We start from the raw sequence: 21,535 nt of genomic DNA, 5'->3' as shown, positions 1-21,535 counted from the left end.
TTTGAAAGCTAAAGTCTTTAGAGAGTGGGGCCTGGTAGGAGGAAGATAGGTCATGGGATGTCCATTGAGTGGGACATGAAGACCCAATCCTCTTCCTCTTTGCTTCCCACCTGCATGAATTGAGCAGCCTCCCCTGTCCAGAACTCTGCCCATGATGTTCCACCTGCACAGACCCAAAAGGAACAGACCCACTGGCCACAGACCAAAACCTCCAAGATCGTTTTCAAATTAAACTTTTCCTCTTTATAAAGTTATTTTTCTCAGCTATTCTCTACAATAATAGAAAGCCGATAAACATAATAAATCAAGAAAGGCACAGATTTGGGGGAAAAGAACAAGATGTAACTGTAATGTGGGAAAGACAGTGGAAGACATTTCTTTGTAAAAAGCCCAAACTATAGTAAAATATAAAAACCATGCATAGTTTGGTTACAGACAAAATTTGCCTGACAGATCATGAAATTTCATCCTAGAAATGGGAGAGATTATCAAAAGAAGAAGAAGGAAGCTAGAGAGATTTCTCAATGGTTAGAGCACTTGCTACTCCTGCAGAGGAGTAGGATTTTTAGTTCCCAGAATCGACATAGTGGTTCACAACTACCTGTAACTCCAGTTCTAGGGGATCTTATATCCTTTTCTGGCTTCTGTATGCATGTGGTACACCTTAACTCATAATACATTCATATACAAAATGATAGCTAGCTAGCTAACTAGAAAGATAGATTGCCGTTCATTTAGTATTGTAATTCTCTACACTGAAGCCCTTCAGCCAATTCCTGAGCCAATGACCTAAAAACAATAATAATAATAACAAATCAAAGTGGCTTTTGCACTGCTTTCTGTAACTACCTCGTGCAATAACCCTACCAAGGAAGTACTCCTACAAATGGGGAAATGGCAGTTCAATTTAAGTGACTTAGCAAGGACAGAGCTAGCAAAGGGCAGAGCTATTCACTTAAGTATGACAAAATACATCCTCTGAAAGACAATCTCACCGCGACCACAACCCAGTAGCTTAAATATAGTCAGTTACTTCAAATCCCTCCAGCATTGAATGTGGTCCTAGGCTCATAGTCTCTCCTTTTCCATGCCCAAGGCCAAGATAACCTTGTTTGAGTCCTATGGTGAGTCTTGGGGCCCCAAGAACGGATTGGGAGCTTAATAAACTTTCTAGTACGTGGGTCAGTCCTTCCCTACTTCTCTTTGTCTTGGCTTCTATTACACCTCCCTCCTTGCGGGCTTGAAGGTACCTGTGTATCACAATCTCACTGTGATGTCTCTACAGTTGAATTTAGAATTAGAAGGCTTAGAAATCACCCAGTACCATGACTTCCTTTGACAGATGAGGAAGTCCACATGTTCCGTTTGGATACATCTTGACATTCTCTTACAGTTGGCTCATTCCACAAGGAATTTAAAAGAAATGTATCTTTTTAAAAATCAGAGAGAATATTAAATTGGCTAGAATTCAAATAAACACATCCTCCCTGTCCTGTCTTTCTGCATCTGCTCTGACTCTGGGGACTGATGCAGCTACCTCTGTCTCTGAGAAGACTCAGCATACGAAACCCAGCAGTGTCTGGCCACATGATGGTCCACCGAGGGAGAAAAGTTTTAAGTTTATTTTTATTCTTTGACTATTATACACACACACACACACACACACACACACACACACACACACACACGCATGCACGCTTGGTGGAATATATATATGTCATATATGCACTTTTATAAACTTTTGGTCATTTTTCACTCCAATTGCCCCCTCCTCTTTCTCCCTCTCCCACTAAAGTTCTTCTTCCCAACAAGTCCCTACTATTTTAATTTCCCTTTTTTTCTTTTATTGAAAATAGATCTCTTTTTCATCCAATATATTCTGATTAGAGTTTCCCATCCCCTTACTTCTCCCAGTTTCTCCCCACCTCCCCTCTCATCTGGATTCAGGCCTTTTCTGTCTTTATTTAGAAAACAGGCATCTGAACAGTGTTGAGCAGACTCAGACGAGTCACCCGGAGAGCGGAAAGGGCAGGATTTTGGCGTAGTTGTTGGCGACACCATGGAGAACAACACATTTACATATGAAGATTATCAGAGCACCACTGAGTGGCTTTGGTCTCACATTATGCAGCGACCTCAAGGGGCAGTGATCTGTGGTTCTGGGTTAGGAGGTCTGACTGCTAAATTAACTCAGGTCCAGGTCTTTGAGTACAGTGAGAATACCCAACTTTTCCAAAAGCACAGTGTAAGGTTATGCTCGCTGCCCACTGTTTGGATTCCTGAATGGCAGAGCCTGCGTGATAATACAGAGAAAATTCCATACATATGAAGGTTACCCACTGTCAAAGGTGATATTCCCAGTGAGGGTTTTCCATTTTCTTGGTGTGGACTCTTTGGTAGTCACCAATGCAACTGCAGGGCTCAACCCCAGTTTTGCAGTTGGAGATATCATGATGATCTGTGATCACAACAACCTACCTGCTTCATTGGTAAAAACACTCTCTGAAAGCTCCAACGATGAAAGGTATAGGGTTTGTTTCCCCACCATGTCTGACGCTTTTGACTGGAATATGAGGCAGAAAGCTTTAAGTGCCGGGAAACAAATGGGGAGCAACAGGAATTAAAGGAAGGCACCTATGTGATGCTGGCAGGCCCCAACTTTGAGACTGTGTCAGAGAGTTGCCTGCTAAGGATGTTGGGAGCAAATGCTATTGGCATAAGTGCAGTCTCAGAAGTTATCGTTGCACGCCATTGTGGGCTTCAAGTCTTTTGTTTCTCACTCATTACTAACAAGGTCGTCATGGATTATGCAAACCTGGAGAAGGCCAATCACAAGGAAGACTTAGAGGCTGGGAAAGCAGCCACACAGAAATTGGAACAGTTTGTCTCCATTCTCACAAAGAGTATTCCACCCCGTGAGCACATGCCGCATAGATGTTTACTTTGGTCCCTTGCTGGGGTCACTAGTCTCTGCTCGTAGATTGTCACAGAAAGGGAAGAAGATTTTTGCCCTTCCCCTCCTCTATGTTCTTCTACCATTCTGATGTCTGTCCCTCTTGCTCAGTTGCCTTCTCAAAACAATTTAACTTTCATTTCTCTGAAAGAGCTGGAGCTTGTGCCCCACCACACTTGGGAAATATGCCTTTGAACAGTACCTTCTAGATCTGGGAGATCACACACATGTTCCTCTAGGCCAGTCTGGCTCCCCTAAAGCACAAGAGACCAAAGACCAACCCAATACCTCTTGGATTTTATTTAACAACACTATGCTTTCAGAATAAACAGATCAAATACTTTCTTAAAAACAAACAAAAAAGGCATCTAAGAAATAATAAAGAAGATAAATAAAAAAACAACAAAACAAGAAAAATGGGCAAAGAAAATATACAAGAAAAACATATAGATGCAGAGACACATTTACACATTTAAGAATTTGATAAAAACGCAAAATCAGGAGCCATAATGTATACTCAAAGGGCCTGCAAGGTTAAAGAAAAAAATGACAACATTCTGAGACAAAGACCCTCCAAAAATGCCATTGAGTTCCTTTCCTGTTGGCCATCTGCTGTTAGGCATAGAACTTATCCTTAAGAGTGGTTTTTTTTTTTTTCCCCTAGAGAGACTCCCTTGGAGAAAACTAACTCTTCACTTGTAAGTGGCTACCAATTGGAGACAGCTTCCACTGAGTTTATTAGGGTTGCTTGAATGAGCAGGATTCGGGGGGTGTTTTCTGGAACATGAACAATTAACAAGTGGATTCGCCATTGCACAATGTGCTAAGCCTTCTTCCAGCAATCGTTAATGGATAATAGTCCCTCAGAAAGGGGTATCAGCCCTTCCACTATCCACAAACGCCCTACTTTGCTCCCTACTGTTGGGATAAACACCATTGCCAAGAACAGCTTGGGCTGGGAAGAGTTCACTTCCACTCACAAGCCACAGTCCATCTTCAAGAGAAGCTGAGGCAGGAACTCAAGGCAAGAGCTTGGAGCAGAAACCGTGGAGGAACAGTGCTTACTGGCTGTGTTCAGATGAATAAAATCTTCCAGTACTATGAAAACTTGCCAATAGGGAGGATCCTTCTAGCTCTGTTCTTGGTCTCTCTTTCTTTCAACCAGCGGATATGGTTTTCAGCAGTACATTCTCCACATCTAGTTCAGGGGCTACCCAAGCATGATGGCAAAAGCCTGGTGGTTCTGGTATCCTCTGAGGATGCCCTAAGCAACAACTCAAAGGGGGGTATCTTGTATCTGGCCCTGGAACTTTTGTTTAGTAACTTCTGCCTTCTAGAAGGAGCCCTATCTACTCATGCCTGATGCTGAAGAAGAACATTTTGAGCTAGGGGGCCAGATGCCCCATCCCTAGACAGTCACTAGAAGAGAGCTATGGACTAATACTCTCATCTACTTGGGAAGCTGAAACTGGAGCATCACTTGGACCTAGGAGTTTGAGACAAACCTGTATAATACAAGCAAGACTCCAAGACTCCTCCAAACAACAGCAACAAGGCAACAAACAGCTGTGTTCTTGCCGACCTAAAGGAGTTCACCAACCTTGAATATGGTCGTTATTAGAGGTGAAATGATGTGGGAAGTCCTTCTGTATGTGTGGTGCCTTAAATGAATAAAAAAGCTGCTTTTGGCCAATGGCTTAACAGAATATAGCCAGGCTGGAAAAGATACAGAGAGAAAGTAGGTGGAGTCATGAGACACCATTAGCTGCTAGAGGAGAAAGATGCAAACTGCTAGTCAGAACCTTGTCAGTAGGCCACAAGCCTCATGGTAAAATATAAAATAACAGGAATGGGTTAATTTAAGATATAAGAGCTAGCTAGCAATATGCTTAAGCTATTGGTCAAACAGTATTGCAAATAATATAGTTTCTGAGTGATTATTGTGGGACCGAGCAGGACAGAAACCTCTGCCAACAGTAATACAGAAAAAGGCTGGAAAAGAAGGAATAAGAACAGGAAGGTGAATGAAAGCTATCGTGGGAACAATAGTATGAGGCGCAGATTCACTGTCACTGTAAACGAAACCCAGCACACATATCTCACAGTAGAATTTTTCTGCCATGTGTCTAGATTCCAAATGTTTTTAATTATGAAAAGCCTCTGAGTCCCCTTTTAGGAGATGAGTGCCCACGGGGTGGGCGGGAGCCACACTGTCAGTGGGGTCAGTTGTTTCTCCTTTCTTCTCCTTCTGGGGCACAACCTCTGAAGGGAGAACATATGGGGAAGAGCTATGAGTCTGGGAAGGATACATAAATTCTACAAAGATCATGGTTGCAGACACAACTGGCTTCACATCAGAAAAACCTTTCCAGGGTAAACATTTTGTTTAAATATTAAACTTAAGCAAAACCAGACAGCAGGAACTCAGGCAACATTGCAAAGAAAAGCGGCAATGTTAATGCTTCCCCAGACGGACAGGCCCTCCTGACACAGAAAGGCAGCTGTGCCCTGAAGACCCCTGCAGTCTTCCACTCTTCAGAGTTGATGCTCTGATCCTGGTTGGGATGCTTACAGACCTCAGTCATTGCTCTTAGAGCTAAGCCTTAGCTCTTGTGTTGATGGTAGGAATAGACAGCCTGTTTTGTACACCCATATAGTCTCCTCCACGATTTCTTTTCTAGCACTAAAAATAATCCTCCTAAAAGACAGGTACTTTAAAGCACTCAGATTTCGATGGCAATGGGAAAGAAAGTACCAAAGATCAAGAGATCCTTCAAAATATCTCCAGAGCAATTTCACAAAGGAGGGCATATTTGATTCTGCTTTTATCAACCTTGTATTTAATTTGTTACTCTCAGTGAAAATTTGTAACCTATATCCAATGCCTAATCAATCTACGCTGTACTATATACAGACATGAAGAGAGTGTAGATGTAACAGGTATAAGCGAACACTGTTTGTCCTGTGGTCTGATTTATAATGAACTTTCAGCTGCTTACTACAGAAGTGCAAGGAAGACCAGCTTGCCTCTGACTGAGAATAAAATTGCTCACATGACCCATAAACTAATCAATTGCATAACTACTCCTAGGTCAGGGCAGATCTTAACTGAAAGCCAATTTAACATTCTTCAACATCAAGGAGTCAAGTAAATGAAGAACAGCCCATTTTGAAAGCTGGGGAACAGTTGTTGAAGGGCGCCATGCATCCTTCCCCTCTCTGAGGGTTTATATGCAGCTAGCGGTTGATAGGGAAGGATATTTCCTTTAGTGATCAGTCATAGGTAAGGTGTTTATGCTCCAATACACAACCCTAATGAAATTCACTGGACTCATTGGGATACACACACACGCACATACACACACAGGCAGGCACACACACAGCATGAACGTGTATTAGTTGGGAGTGAGAGTAGGATGTTGAACGACTGGAATATTTGTGAAATGTGAGATAATAGTGTAACAAAACCCATTTTCATGCTGTCTCAGTGACAGCAAAAGAAATTAAGCTCCTTAGAGCAAAGTGAAGAGCTGCAAATTTCTTAGCAAGGGGATGAGATAGATATATAGGTTGGTTTACTGTCATTCAAGTCTATAAACTAACACTCAGACACCTTATTTTGTGTGTATCTGGGGAATTTCATGAATGTGTGTGCATGTATGTGCTCCCATGTTTGCAAATGTGGAGGCCAGTTGGGTGTCTTCCTCCTCACTTTCTGCCTTATTTTTGAGGCAGGGTCTTTCCTAAAACCTGGAGTTCATCAGTTGGATGCATTTGAACTGACTGGCCAATGAGCCCTAAGATCCTCCTGTCTTTACTTCTCAGTGCTAGGATTGCAGGCACAAGTTCCTGTATCTGGATTTTGATATGGACTCTGGGGATTCAAACTCTTCATATACCAAAAGTCCCGAAACTAAATTTTAGGTACATAAGTTCAAATTTTAAAGAGGAGTCAAATTTGCAGGAAATATCTAGAGAAGTAATTTTGATTTCTAAACCAGAATATGAATAAAGACCATTTGATAGATAATAAAATATGTTTAATCAATGGTTCTACTATTGACAAAATATTAGCAATGAAAGTAGCTCCATGCCTGAGAAGAAATTACTAAATAAATCTGAATGATGTCCTTACAATGGTATTTCTGTGTTTTTGAAAAACAGGAATGGGACATGGAAAAAAGAACTATAATAAGATGAGACAAACATAGTAATACAAAGGGTTCAAGCATGTATTGGGGAGCTGAACAGGGCTCTCTCACTCCGTTAACATACAGACGAAGAGTATACGCTCAGCAGAGGCCAAGTACCTCCCCAGGGTGACTTGCGTTGGATCTTCTCCAAAGACAGCAGGACCCACAGAAAGTCAGCTTATCAGAAATCCATCCTTCCTTCTCTTTTTGACAGGACAGTGTGGAACCAGAGAGCTGTATTTAAACTGGAAGCAGTGATGGAGCAGCCTCTGTGGTAAGGCTGCTTATGTGCTATGGTTGCTAAGCCCAGAATAGTGTACATATGGGTTTCCAAGGTAAGGGAAATGAAGTAGAGGGACAATTTTTATCTCTGTGGATACTGGCGTCTAAATTTCATCCTTGCAGTGTCTTCAAACCACAGCAAAAAGATGACTTTAAAACAGTATAATACCAGATCAAAAATCCCTCCCTTTTTTTTGTCAAATTTATAGTCCTATATGGGATGAAGAAAAAAAACAAGAGCAATTTTCCTTGGGTGGGGAGGACTAGTTAGTGTCTTATACAGGTAGAAGAATATATGTTTCCATTTAAAGTTTGACATTTTGTATTCTAAAAAGTTTACTTTCTCTTGTATGTCTGTATCGTGCACAGTTTACAAAATATACTGTCAATATTATTATGGATTTTTAAAGAGCCATTTTTTTCATAAGTCCAGGCACATTGGCATACCTTGCTCTTAGGACTGGGGAGGCAACAGGAGAAAGATGGGAAGTTCAAGGTGAACCTGGGCTATATAATGAGCCCCTGCCTCACACTGGAGACATTTGATGGACAGTGGAGGGTCCATCCACATGGACATCCTCCCCTAGGTTATTAAGAACAAAATTCCTGTTGATTATTTCCGAGTCAGCAAAATCCACAGTTAAAATTAAATGTGAAGTTGAGGCGGAATAACACTAAAGCTACCCTGCTGAAAGCTACTTACCGAGAACTGACTTATAGATAGGAGCCTAAAAGCTGCCTTTAACAACCCAAGAGGCCACAGAAAGACTTGGGGTGCAGAGGATTCCTGGGAAATGACAAAGATGAGTCCAACAGCTGTTGCAGATTTTGCCTCAATGGTTCTTTTTGCAAAGAGCCATCAACAACTGATATGGTGCGCACAAACCTGGCAGCATCACGAGTGGAAATGTAAGAGGACCCCAGGAGATAAAACATGTTGGCAAGGACCATTTGTTCATCATGACCCTTCTGGGACCCGAAGGCTCTGAAGCAGTTTCACAGATGTTTGCACAGCATATGCTGTGCTAGGAAACGCTGGTGAGGTAGCTCAGCATTTCCAGTCCCCATCGAGAGCCCAGTCAGGATCCCTCCCTGTGTGCATTTTAAAACACGCTCCTCTCAAGCTGCCTCTTCCAGAGTGTGCATGCACTGACGGCCCCAGAAAATGCCGTAGTGTAATTGCTGCAGCTGAGGACACTTGATGCTCCTTTCATTGCCAAAATACATTAACAGAGGGCTTTTCCGACTTCATTCACCCTTCGGGAGTCCTCTTTACCACACATCCTTTCTGCTTCTTTTATTTTCATGAATCCTTCCTTCCCCATGATTGTTTATTTCCCTTTCCTATTCATAGGCGGGCAGGTGCAATCACAGCTTGCTCCTCTTAAGAGGAGTGCATGAACAAAAAGAAGAATTCTTGCCCAGTGGCATAGTTTTAAGCGTGCTTGATGGGGTGTTTTACCCTTTATCCCTTCTCAGCCCCCTAAGGTGAGGCCCATTGCATTTGGAAGCCTGGGAACTCACAGGCAGTACCTGAGTAGACTCTGCAGAGAGCTCAGGGGACATGGGAGAATTAGGACAGTGCAGACACGACTGAGATATTATCATAGTAGGAACTTGCACTACTGTGTCCCACACACTATTCTGTGTGCTTTACAGTCATAGCTTTGAGATCTGCAGTGAAAAACAAATAACAGTCCACACTCCTTGTCAAATCCTGTTATTATTTATATGATTTTCATTGAGCAATTTAAAGGAGACACTTTGAAACAGTGAAATACTTCTATATTTGCAAATAAACAAATACATGTTTATGTGTTATATACACACCATATATCAAGTTGACGGGGAAAAAGGAAGGTTGAAAGAGGATGGAGAAAAACCAAGAGAAATAATTTCAAATGTTGGGAATATGGGTCCTTATGTAAGAGTGCCTATTTTACAAGCATGTAGACCTGAGTTCAAATCCCTAGCACCCGTGTTAAAAGCCAGACATGGCTATGTATACCTGTAACCAGCACTGCTGTTCCTTATGATTTTTATTTATGTATGCATGTGGGGAGGTGTCCATGGGAACCAGAGGAGAGCACAGGATTCCCTACAGCTGGAGATTCAACGTGGTTGCTATGAACTGAACTTGTGTTCCCTGGAGATGCAATATGTGCTCTTAAGCTCTGAACCACCGCTCCAGCCCAATTTCTGCTGTTTTGAACCACCTTGTTTATAGCGTTTTGTAACAGTGACCAAATGAACGAGACAGTGTATTTGCAGATAACCCACCACATCACACAGCTGAGACTGTGTGGGGGACAATGTCACTTTTCCACTAATTCTTTAAGTCCATAATTGTGGCTTCACTACAGATGCATACACAGTTGCAGGTCTTAGGCGATGTCTTCATTGCCAACTTTGCCTTTATATGTCCTCTATTTGGAAGGCAACAATAAAGCTGGGTGTGAGTATAACTTGTTAATTTAACATAATAATCTGCCTAATGCTAATGATCTCAGTAAAGACAAGAGTGTGAGGTGATAAAGTGTACCCCAAGGAGTGTTGCAAATGACAACTGGCTGAACGAGGCTACTAGATGACTGCGGATGGCAAGGAGCCACTTGGCAGAGAAAGCGCAGGAAGGTTTACGAAATTGACTCAGCTTTATTGAGTCTTCCAGCTTGCAGGCACATTGAGTGGGCACCCAATTAAATTTTCTCTTTAGACAGACACACTGTTACAACTGAGACTCTTAGTTTAATAGTTTTGATATAGACACTTTGTGTATGTAGGACTCCTCTAAGCACACACACACACCACATGTTCATGTGCATACACATGTACACACAAGACTTCTGCTACTAAACATTGTTGCAGAAGAGCTATTTTGATAAGTGAAAATTACTTGAGACTTTTTTTTCTTTTACACATTTCTCGTGACAAAGGGACTTTGGGCCCAGGCTGTCGTCACTAGGACTTCACAGCAGTGGGTGCGCAGCAGGGGCTGGGGCTCTTTGACCTTGATCAGCAAAAGCATTCCTTCTGGCTTTGCAGCCCCTAGGAAAGCATTCAACTTCTCAGCGAAAGCAGGCCTGCCTTAAGAGGTTTTCCAGCTGCCTTGCCACTGTTCCATGTGTCTCTCCAGTTCAGATTGATTGGATGACAGGAGAAAGTCCCTGAGAAGATCCTTGGAGGGAGGGTACAGTAACTTCAGGGGCACTTAGCAGGGGCTAGGACCAGTTTGTTATTTAGAAGTAAATACTGATTTTTTGCTGGGTTACTTGAATGATTGTTAATAATCTAACTTAAAAATTACTAAACATATATATATATATGTTTATATATTAAACATATATATATTAAAAATTTTTAAAGCACTGCTAAATCACCCATATTCCTCCTTATTAAAATCCCATTTCTGGGGCTGAAGAGATGGCTCAGTGATGAAGGGCACTGCTGCTCTTGCTGAGGACCCAGGTTCTGTTTGCAGCACCCACATCCATAATTACAGTTCCAGAGCATGTGATGTCCTCTCCTGGCTGCCATGGGACTGATACTTGTGATACACATATACAGATACATGCAGGCAAAATACTGGTAGACATCAAATAAAATATGTAAATCTAGAAGCCACTTTTTGGTGATGTTTTGAAGCAGTGTTTCTCTCTGCAGCCCATACTGGCCTTGAATTCACAGAGATCCACCTAGCCTCTGCCCCTGCCTCCCGACAGCTGGGATCAAAGGTGTGTGCCACCACTGCCTGCTGAAAAACACTTTTTAAAAACCAAATATCTTTGCTTATTTTGCTTTCACATTAAGGCAGAGAGGTAGTTTCCTTGATAAGACTGCTCTTTCAGTTAAATGACAATCGCAACGTAATTCTCACCAAGATAGCCTTAAGTAACAATTTTAAAGGCTTCATCATGTGAACCTACCTCGAAAGGAAAACTGAGAGCAAAAATTAAAAGTGCATGGAAATCCCAAAAATGTTCCTGCATCACCCGGAAGCTGGGGTGCTTAATATTTGCTTTACAAGATATGAAAATTAGAGTATGCATGTGGGGGAGAATCTATGGAAACATATGCTTTGGGAGTTACTTAAACATTGTGTCTGTTTTACTGTTATATACTAGAAAATATTTATCAGAGAAAGAAAAGAATACATACATATCTACCTGACCTCGAATTCAAAATCTTCCTGCTTCAACTTCCCCATTGCTGGGTTTGTAAACAGAGGGTGCCACCACACATGTCTTGTAGGTTGACTCTTGGTGGAAGGCTCAGGAAATCACACCGTTATGACACCACTCATCCATAAATAGAGGAAGTTAAGTCCTTAAATAATATCAAGGGATAAGTGATGGGGTAAGGTAGGAGAGACTATATGCCCCAGATGGAAAAATGATGTGATTTCTGAGTGAGGGCACTCCACTGAACGTGTAATGGTGTCTAAGGGCGGACTGGACTTGGGTACCTTCTGGTACAAGCTGGTATAACAGGAGCATAGGGCTGCTGATATATTGGGCCAGTTACAAGCCACAATTACAGATGTGAACTTGAAGGATTACATAAAGGGCAGAGGACTCTGGTTAGGAAAGTTATAGACAACTTCATGTTTACAAGGACACAACTCAAAGCCGTCTGCCCTGTTTAAGAAGACCTCATTTTTATCCCAATCATCCCGTTGCCCCAAGTTCTCCCCATCCTACCCTTCTCACTTTTCTCTCCCCATCTCCCCTTACCCCCCTCCCCCCCACCCTTAAGATCCCGATTTTTGCCTGGCAATCTTGTCTACTTCCCCTACCCAAGAGGATAGCTATATGTTTTTCTTTGGGTTCACCTTCTTTTTTAGCTTCTTTAGGATATCCAAATATAGACTCACTGACCTTTATTTAAGGCTTGAAACCAATTATGAGTGAGTACATCCCATGTTCATCTTTTTGGGTCTGGGTTACCTCACTCAGGATAGTATTTTCTATTTCCATCCATTGGAATGCAAAATTTGAGAAGTCATTGTTTTTTAACGCTGAGTAGTACTCTAATGTGTATATATTCCACACTTTCTTCATCCATTCTTCCATTGAAGGACATCTAGGTTGTTTCCAGGTTCTGGCTATTACAAATAATGCTGCTATGAACATAGTTGAACAAATGCCCTTGTCAGATGATCGGGCATCTCTTGGGTATATTCCCAAGAGTGGTATTGCTGGGTCCAGGGGTAGGTTGATCCCGAATTTCCTGAGAAACCGAAACACTGCTTTCCAAAGTGGTTGCACAAGTTTGCATTCCTACCAGCAATGGATGAGGGAACCCCTTCCTCCACAACCTCTCCAGCAGAGGCTATCATTGGTGTTTTTGATTTTAGATCCTACTTCATGTTCTGGCTGTGTGGGAGCCTAGCCAGTTTGGATGTTCACCTTCCTAGACCAGGAGGGGGGGGGGCAGGACTTTGGATTTTCCACAGGGCAAGGAACCCTGACTGCTCTTCAGACTTGAGAGGGAGGGGGAGAGGAGTGGGGGGAGAGGGAGAGGATTGGGGGGACGGGGAGAGGAGTGGGGGGGGAGGAGTGGGAGGCTGGGAGGAGGCAGAAATTGTTTTTTTCTCAATAAAACAAAAATAAAGTTAAAAAAAAAAAAAGAAGACCTCACTTCCAGGGGTCTCCAACTGACCAGAGGGGTCTTCAACTCACCCAGATGAAAGACTTGGGAGATGAAAGAGTTTTCCCACAACAAAGTGCAACTGGTTGTGTGTCAGAGTTACTGATTGATGGTCCCTCATCCTGAAATCAGATACTCCCTCAAGCTTACCAGAGTAGCCTCTCTCAGACAGTTTGCTTGAGAGGAGATGGGCAAGAGGAGAGATCCAAGGAGGATGATGGCTGGGGCTGAGTATGCAGTGGAAACTCAGAAGGCGTTGGGGAGCAGGACCTCTCTCTCTCTCTCTCTCTCTCTCTCTCTCTCTCTCTCTCTCCTCCCTCTCCCTCTCTCTCTCTCTCCTCCCTCTCCCTCTATTTCTCCCTCCCCCCATGTGAGTGAACATGACTGATATGAAAAAAATGCTTGGAAAAATAAATCTTTTGAAAAGTAATTCTGTGTTTACTGGCTCTATTTGACCTAAAAATAGTTTCACTCAGGCTGCTGGGGCCACAGCAATCTTAATCTGAGGAACCCATACAGAAGCACCTGGCAATCACATGTCACCTAAGAAATCTATCACTGCTCAAGTATTTTACCCTTAGCCACCCCAAGGTGGTCAGAGAATCAAAAAGCAGACAAATGCTTTAGAGGAAACTAGATAACTCAGATATTCCATTACAAGGAGTCCCAGTCACAATGGCACACACACACACACACACACACACACACACACACACCCCTACATACAGAGTGGTGGAGAGGGAGGAGGAAAGAAAGAGAAATACATAGCCTAGCACAAGGAACTGAGTTGGAGTATTTTGCTCTGTTCCCACAATATTCAAGGAAAGCTAAGGACAGAAATAACTGAAGCAATAGGCTAAGCAGCTGCTTAGAAGACTCCTAAATACCCGAAGTGTCTATCTCCAAACTATTATTGTGTTTTCAGGAAACAAAACTCCCCAGGTGTTTGTAACTTAGCTTTTTTTCTTACTATCATTGTGGTTTAGGAAAAATCTTACAAGAAAAGATTTTCTTGCCGTTGGAATTCTGACAATGTACAGAAGTAAGGCCATGACTACTTATTCTTTTATTGACTAACATTGGGGTTAATGGGATTGATATCTCTTTTTCCGTGACTTCTCTTATCAGCGTTCTCCCCACTGCGGTCCCATCACTCATAACACACACAGGCACCTCAGGCTGACCAGAGAACTAAAATCTAAGTACCTCCCCTCTGCACTTACAGCTCTAGGAGGACTGTGTGAGCCTGCAGAATGCTCATCACCTCCACTGGTACTGCATCAACAGGGCTGCACAGGAGTTGGTCATAATAAAACCCAACTTCTATAGAGCTTGTCAGATCCCACAAATCCCAGCAGAACTCCTGGGACAAGTGCAGCTTGCTATCTTCTATTTTATTTACCTGTATATATTGTATATATTTATACAAACACGTAGTTTGTAGACAGCAGTTTCAACAAAAAGGAAAGCTCTGGGGCTAGAACTGGCTCCCACACCCAAGCTACAGAATCACCCTCTGCAGACTAATAACATCCCCCAATGACTTCAAAGCACATGGGTGCACACAGCAACTGGATCGGTTCGCCCTTCAGAAAGGTACACCTTTCTCCCTTCCTTTCTTTCTATCTCTTTGTTTCAGAGACTGCCCTGAACCTAAATGTGCTTTTTCTAGTACTTTGGGCTGTATTATTCTTTAACACCCCCCCCACACACACACATACACACTATGTGGTGGGCCTTGATACCAGTAACTCAAATGGCAAAGCTTTTTCTTCCCACCATTTGCCTCCCGCAAGCAGCTGCTGAGATTCGCAGATAGTCCAACTCTAATAAAATTACCTTTGAGCTTGCATTTAAGTGTATCCTGAAATATTTTATTATCAGACTAGAACTCCAGCTTCTCATGTCATCGGCAACCATGTAGGGACACCCGAGATTCCAGAAACTGAAGCGTAAGTCCATCTTCTCATTCAATGTTGACTTAACATCTCTATATACACAGGGATGGCATCAGGTGGTGTGACAATTACCAAGACACTATTGCTATATTCATATATTGATGAATATACACTCTAGTAGGGGAAGAAAGCTAAGTAGAGATTGAGACCCTACAAATTTATATTGGACAAGTTCCTTTATTCTATAATTACATTAACTTGCTACTTTAAAATGTACTGTGAGGGGCTGGAGAGATGGCTCAGTGCTTAAGAGCAGCGCTGCTCTTCCAGAGGTCCTGGGTTCGAATTCTAGCACCCTTGTGGCAGCTCACAACTGTCTGTAACTCCTGTTCTAGGGGATCTGATGCCCTCATGCATACACCCAGGGGCAAAATACCAATGTACACAAAATAAAAATAAATGAATTAAAACATACTGTGATTTCAATATATATCAGAAGATAGTCTGTGAAAGGTGAGGTAAAAATCTTGATTTGAGAATTTACTTTGTACTTCATATACTCTGAATGATATAGGAAACCATCTATTGAATTCTGATGACTATAAACAAAGCTGGGAGTTCTTTTAGAGACTCTTCTACCTCATATACCATTTCTAGGGATGAATTGAAAGGAATTCTAGCCGGGCGGTGGTGGCGCACACCTTTAATCCCAGCACTTGGGAGGCAGAGGCAGGTGGATCTCTGTGAGTTCGAGGCCAGCCTGGTCTACAAGAGCTTGTTCCAGGACAGGCACCAAAAACTACAGAAAAAGCCTGTCTCTAAAATGAAAGAAAGAAAAGAAGAAAGAAAGGAAGGAAGGAATTCTAGCCAGTAGCTCAATGCTTTTGGAAACAGTCTTTGCTGTCAACTCTAAGGCTATTGAAAAATAACTACTGGTGGAGAGAATGTATGGGTCCATCAAGGTTAGGTCATGACCATACACCAAACAGCTGTCCAGTGCAGACTAACTGAAACAGTGAGCCTTCCTATAAAAATATGCTGCTACAAAAATCCTGAACTCGTATTGATAACTCATCAAGTCAAAGGATTTCCACCCTAAACACATGATAGGAAAAGACCTAGAAGATTAGAAAATTGTTTGCGTCTGATTAAAGACCCATGACAACTTCGCCTCAGGAAAACTGAATTATGTCATCATAGTATTTTGAAACAGATCAAAATACAGATATGTATTTTCAAATATAGTTTCAAATATAGATAATACAACATATTCTAAATGGAATTTTTTAAAAAAAAATCAACCTTTGTCTAAAAGATCTCAAACAGTTGAAGTATGTTTTGTTTGATTGACAGGAAGCTTCCATGCGGCCCCAGAGTGTAAATCTCTGTTCTGAGCGGGTAGAGAAAGGAACCAAACAGGATGAGCTGTGCTGGTGCAGGGCTGCGAAAGGAGCCAGCATCGGGAAGTGGCCAGAAAAAAAGAGATCCATGGAAACTAAGTCCAGAAAAAATGAGAAAGTGCTCCTCGAGTAGACAGGTGGGGAGAAGGGCACTCCCAGAGGGGCCTCCTGTGCTGAGCAGGGCGCTTGGAGCAGCCTGGCTGGAGTGTGAGAGGAACGTGCGTGCGTAGAGATAAGTCAGTCACTGTGCAATAGGCAAAGACATTAAATGAAATGCCCCAAGGAGCCTGAACCTACCTGCAAAGAACAGGCAAAGGCTAAAGGATTTTCAGAGATGCCTGTTCAGTTGTACGTTACAGGAAAACGACACCAGTGTCAGTGGAGTGGCCTGGGAGGGGCAAGTAGGAGGTTAGAACAGCAGCACACTTAGTTCTGTTTAGAGAGACAAAGTTTAAGAAACCAGGACATGACTATGTGGATGAAGCCCATTGTTTCTAGCTTGCCTATAATGCTTATAGATCTGCCAACACATTGTTTATAAGAGTGAATGCCCAACCAAAAATGTTCCTACAGCAATTTTCATCTGCCGTGAAATAAATTCACGTTGAGATACCTGTCTTTCTGTTTCTCCCACCAGTAAGAGTCATCAATAATCAATGGCATGAGTTTGGTAATAGATCATTTACATATTTAAACTGACATTCTGAAATGACAATGAGAAGCTTTCTATTAACTGTTCTCCAAGGAAATGCCCTTTCCCCCTTGGCATGGCTTCCGCTTTGGGAAGAGATTTTTGATTTCCTAAATAACAGAAACTCTCTCCAGCTGAGATCCCTATGTAATTTTATTTAGAATGCAAATGCCGGCATCAAGATTGTGAATAGCATTCCTGCTGATGCCAAGAAGCCAGTTAGACCTGAGAGTCAACCTTACCATAGGTGGTTAGTAATTAAAAATGTAAAGATCTTGAAAGTTTTAGAAGAAAACAAGTCTACTTTTATCTGCTGGGTAGTAGTATGTGTGATAGAAAAGGCCCTCAAAAAGCTTAAGCTATCTTTGCAGCTCAGTTCAAAAAGGAGCGATTAATTTCTGCTCCAGGGAAGACACAGACACTAGCCAACCACTTTCTGACTGAATTTAGGGCCTACGCCTTCAGATGAGATCCATACCTGACACACCTAAAGTGGCCAAGATCCCGAACACTAGAGGAATTATGGGCCTGAGAGGAAAACTTACTATTATTATTCTGCTACAGGAGCACAGCAATAAAATTGTGACAATGTCACTCACTCCTAGCGACATTGTGATAGCCATAGATCAGGGCATCACTCAACCCTCATTAAAGAAGTTTCTAATTGCAGTAGATGAAAAACAACACAGAGACCCACAACTGGAAAATGCACACAGAGAGAGATTTTGGAGCACTCAGCTCTAAGCAGTATGTGTTTTTCGAAACCCTCCTTTCAAGGCGCAGGGTCTCTGCGGAAGTGAAGGCAGATGAAGTGGCAGATGTAGTGGACGATGCCCAGGAAACAGGGTCTTCCAGACACAGCAAGACTGGCATGCATATGAATTCACAGAGTCTGAGAAGCGCACACAAGACCGCCACAGGTTCAAAGCAGACAAAATTCACCTGTAAAGTTGCAGAAAAGTCAGAATGGCTTATAGTGATGTGAGATGCTGCAGCTACTTGAAAAGCAGCCTGACAGTTCTCTAAAGCCTTAAACAAAGAACTTCCATGACACTCAGGAATTCTACTAGGAATACACCTAGGAATAAAAGAGAATACATGCACACAAGAATTTGTACATAAATATTCAGGACAGTATTACTCACAGTAAGCAAAGGATATAAACATATAAATGTTCCGTATCTGATGAACAAACAGCATATGTTGTATCCTTTCAACAGACTATGATTCGCCACAAGAAGGAAGGAAGCGTTGGTATATACTAAAATAGGAGGAATCTTGAAAGCATTAACTAACTGAAGGGAGCAGTACAAACACAAAAGACCATATAGAATTCCATTACACAAAATATCCCAAATGGAGACACAATTGATTAGTGGTTGCTAAGTTTTGGATCATGGGGAAATGAGAGGCAAAGAGAACAGGTTTTGGTTTGTCCAGCTTTTAATGCACCAAAGTTTGAGCTGAGATTTAAAGTGAAGGCTAAAATGCCAGTGTTAGGGTTTAGATATTTGTCAAAGATATACTCAAAGTACACACCTTCATGAGCTGTGGAGATGGCTTAGTTGGGAGAGTGTTCATGATGCAAGCACAAGGGCCTGCGCTTGGGTCTACAGCACCCACTTAAATAGCTCGTCATAGAAGTACATATATAATCCCAGATTGGAGGAGATGGAGAAACTGGGATCCCTGTATCTCACTGTTCTGCCAATTTAGTAAACCAGTGAGCTCCAGGATCAGTGAAAGATCCTGTTTCAAATGCACACACACACACACACACACACACACACACACACACACACTCAGGAGGGGCCTGAAAGAGGAAAGGTTCAGTAGTTAAGAGCACATATTGCTCCAAAGGACTGGAGTTCAATTTTCAGCACCCATATTAGGTGGCTCTCACAATTGTGTAACTCCAGCTCCAGTAGGGCTCTAATACCTACTGAGCTCATGTGCACATCACACACACACACACACACATAATAATAATAATAATAATAATAATAATAATAATAATAATAATAAGCTTTAAAAACAAGTGGAGAGAGATCAAGGAAGATACCTGATATAAAGCTCTGGTTTCCATGTATGTGCAAACACACATATGCACACTATGACATAAACACCTACAAATGACACACAACAAATCACACACACACACACACACACAAAGAAGCAGCTTCACAATGCTTATCACTGAAGTGAAAAAACCCTACTACTTCCTATAATATAATCTATGAGTCCAGAATTGACTATTGTGAAATCTGGGGTTCAGTCCTTATAAGGTTAATGAAATGTACAAGAAAAGCCTCCTGTGGTGTCATTGCACAACCCAAACTCTACCGTGTCCAAGGATAGGAAACTTGGCGATAGTTTTGTGGATCATCTCAGTTACTGAATGGGGATGGTTCACATCCCTTTGACAGTTTAGAGGTTTCTGTTAAAGATCATCAAATCCAGGAATCTTCAGTTAGCCAAATCCTTTTCCTGGAGGGGAAGACTAAGCCAAGAGAATACTGGAGGCATGAAGTTCCATTTTATATCTCCCTGGCATTCACTACAACTCCTTCACTCTTGTTTTTCTTTCCTCCAGACATTAGGTTGTCAGCCCACTCCAGTTTAAGATAAGCTCTAGGTAGAGGACTCGAGCCAATATAGTCAAATGAAGATTATCACAGGGAGTGGGGAGGAGGGGACTTCCTTATGTAGACTGATTGCTACCTTTTCATCCAAAAGCTGCTGTTTACTCTTAGCAGCAGAACTCAGATATCGTTTAGGGAGCACAACACCTAGTTGAATTACAATTTTCCTCATACTCTGTTGCAAATAGAGGTGAAAAAGGCTGTAATTTGAACAATAAGGACTTTTGGTACATCTTGTTATAATGATACAGGCCCACATACATCAACTCTCTTTTACTTCTCCTAGAACCTGGGGGTGAAGTGGGGGCTAGGGCAATTACCCTTGTGTTGTGAGATAACTGTGGGTATCTACACGCAGTCTTCTGCTGCAGAAGAGAAAAAGAAGCTGGGCACTGATGGTCCCGTGGCACTGCCACACAGGCCTAGATAGCCCATCACCACACGTCTGCAATGTGATAAGGCCAACCTTTTTTTTTTTTTTTTTTGGCTGTGTGTAGCTTTCTAGGAGACACAGCTATCTAGCATGAGCATAAAATTAATGTCTTTTGAAAAACCTGAGAGTGTTAAGTTTCAATATAGACACTCCAACTCTCTTGTTTCATAAAAGGAGAAACTTTCAGTCTCCCAAAGTCCTCACGTTTTGCTTAGTGAAGTCATTACTCTCCAGGGTGAAATAAAAACGAGCATTTATACAGTTCAGTGTGGTTCAGATAAAGCCACATATTAAATGACCAAATTAGGAAGGGAAAGATAAGCATGTTGTTAATTTCTGATATGCATTCTTGCTTGTATGAAATTAAGCTCCTTTTGCATTCCAATTTGAATTATAGATTGCTTTTATTATTATTACAATGAGAGGACAGCCTTCCATATAGGCAAACCCCTAAACTACAAACTATATAATTCACTTTTAGAAATCACAACATTGACTTCAGAGTTAAAAAAAAAATCTACGTGGGAACTATCAGAATTACATACTGTTTTCATTTTGGAATATAATTATTCCATAATTTTTTGGTCTTTCTAGTATTTCTCAATGAAACTTTGGAAACATAATAAAAATTCACTCAATATTGATAATTGAATAAGTCTCAAATAAATGATGATTTTTTAACCTGCCAAATTGTTACAAGCTAAAGATCTATTACAGAAAGCTTTTAAACAACTTAAGGAAATATTCCTTGATTCCTTTGAACAACTTAGGAAAAATATTCCTTGACTCCTGTTTCCTTTAAGTAGTCAAAGACAAACAGCAAGCAGACAACCTCAGACAACCTCAGTTTTTCAGAATGGATACTGAACATTCCCGAGACGAAGTCTAAGGAAGCAGAGTATACAAAAGTTAGGCTGCTGGTTTTGTTGAAGGCAATTCAAAATTCGGCACATACTGCTTCGTTCCCAGATGTCAACCTTTCATAAAAGCACCCTGCAACTTTTGTGTCCGTATTTCATTCTCAGCTTCTCGGGCTTACAAATTTGGCCAGTGCTCATCATTTGGCCCAGTGCTATGGGCTAAAGCTACATCACCAGACCGGGATCTGGAAGCAGACACCAGAAGGATGAATGGACGTGCCAGGCTCCTGCAGCGACACACCTCGGAGCCCCGGGGAGCACGGTCTACATTCTAGATTCATTTTCTTTTCTCCCCACCCATCTGTATCACTTTAATTGGCTTTTTTAAAACTACCATTTACAGGCTCAGATTTTTTTTAATACTTATTTATTATGTATACAATATTCTGTGTGTATGCCTGCACCACACACATGTAAGAGGGCACCAGACTCCATTACAGATGGTTGTGAGCCACCATGTGGTTGCTGAGAATT

The 21,535-nt window shown here is 41.8% G+C and overlaps 1 protein-coding gene and 1 pseudogene across 1 annotated transcript in view; one reads left to right on the top strand and one right to left on the bottom strand.

Annotated features, from left to right (window-relative positions):
- Positions 1 to 21,535, bottom strand: part of Mcc (MCC regulator of WNT signaling pathway) — a 369,600-nt gene that overhangs the window by 347,198 nt on the left and 867 nt on the right. The gene's annotated exons all lie outside the window — the stretch shown is intronic.
- Positions 2,024 to 21,336, top strand: LOC121453273 (annotated as a pseudogene).

Source organism: Microtus oregoni, unplaced genomic scaffold, assembly GCF_018167655.1.
Source record: "Microtus oregoni isolate MIOR12 unplaced genomic scaffold, Mior012 000011F_ref0000422, whole genome shotgun sequence".
Classification (NCBI taxonomy): Eukaryota; Metazoa; Chordata; class Mammalia; order Rodentia; family Cricetidae; genus Microtus; species Microtus oregoni.
The sequence above is the reverse complement of the archived record's forward strand: the minus strand, read 5'-3'. Positions and strand labels throughout refer to the sequence as shown.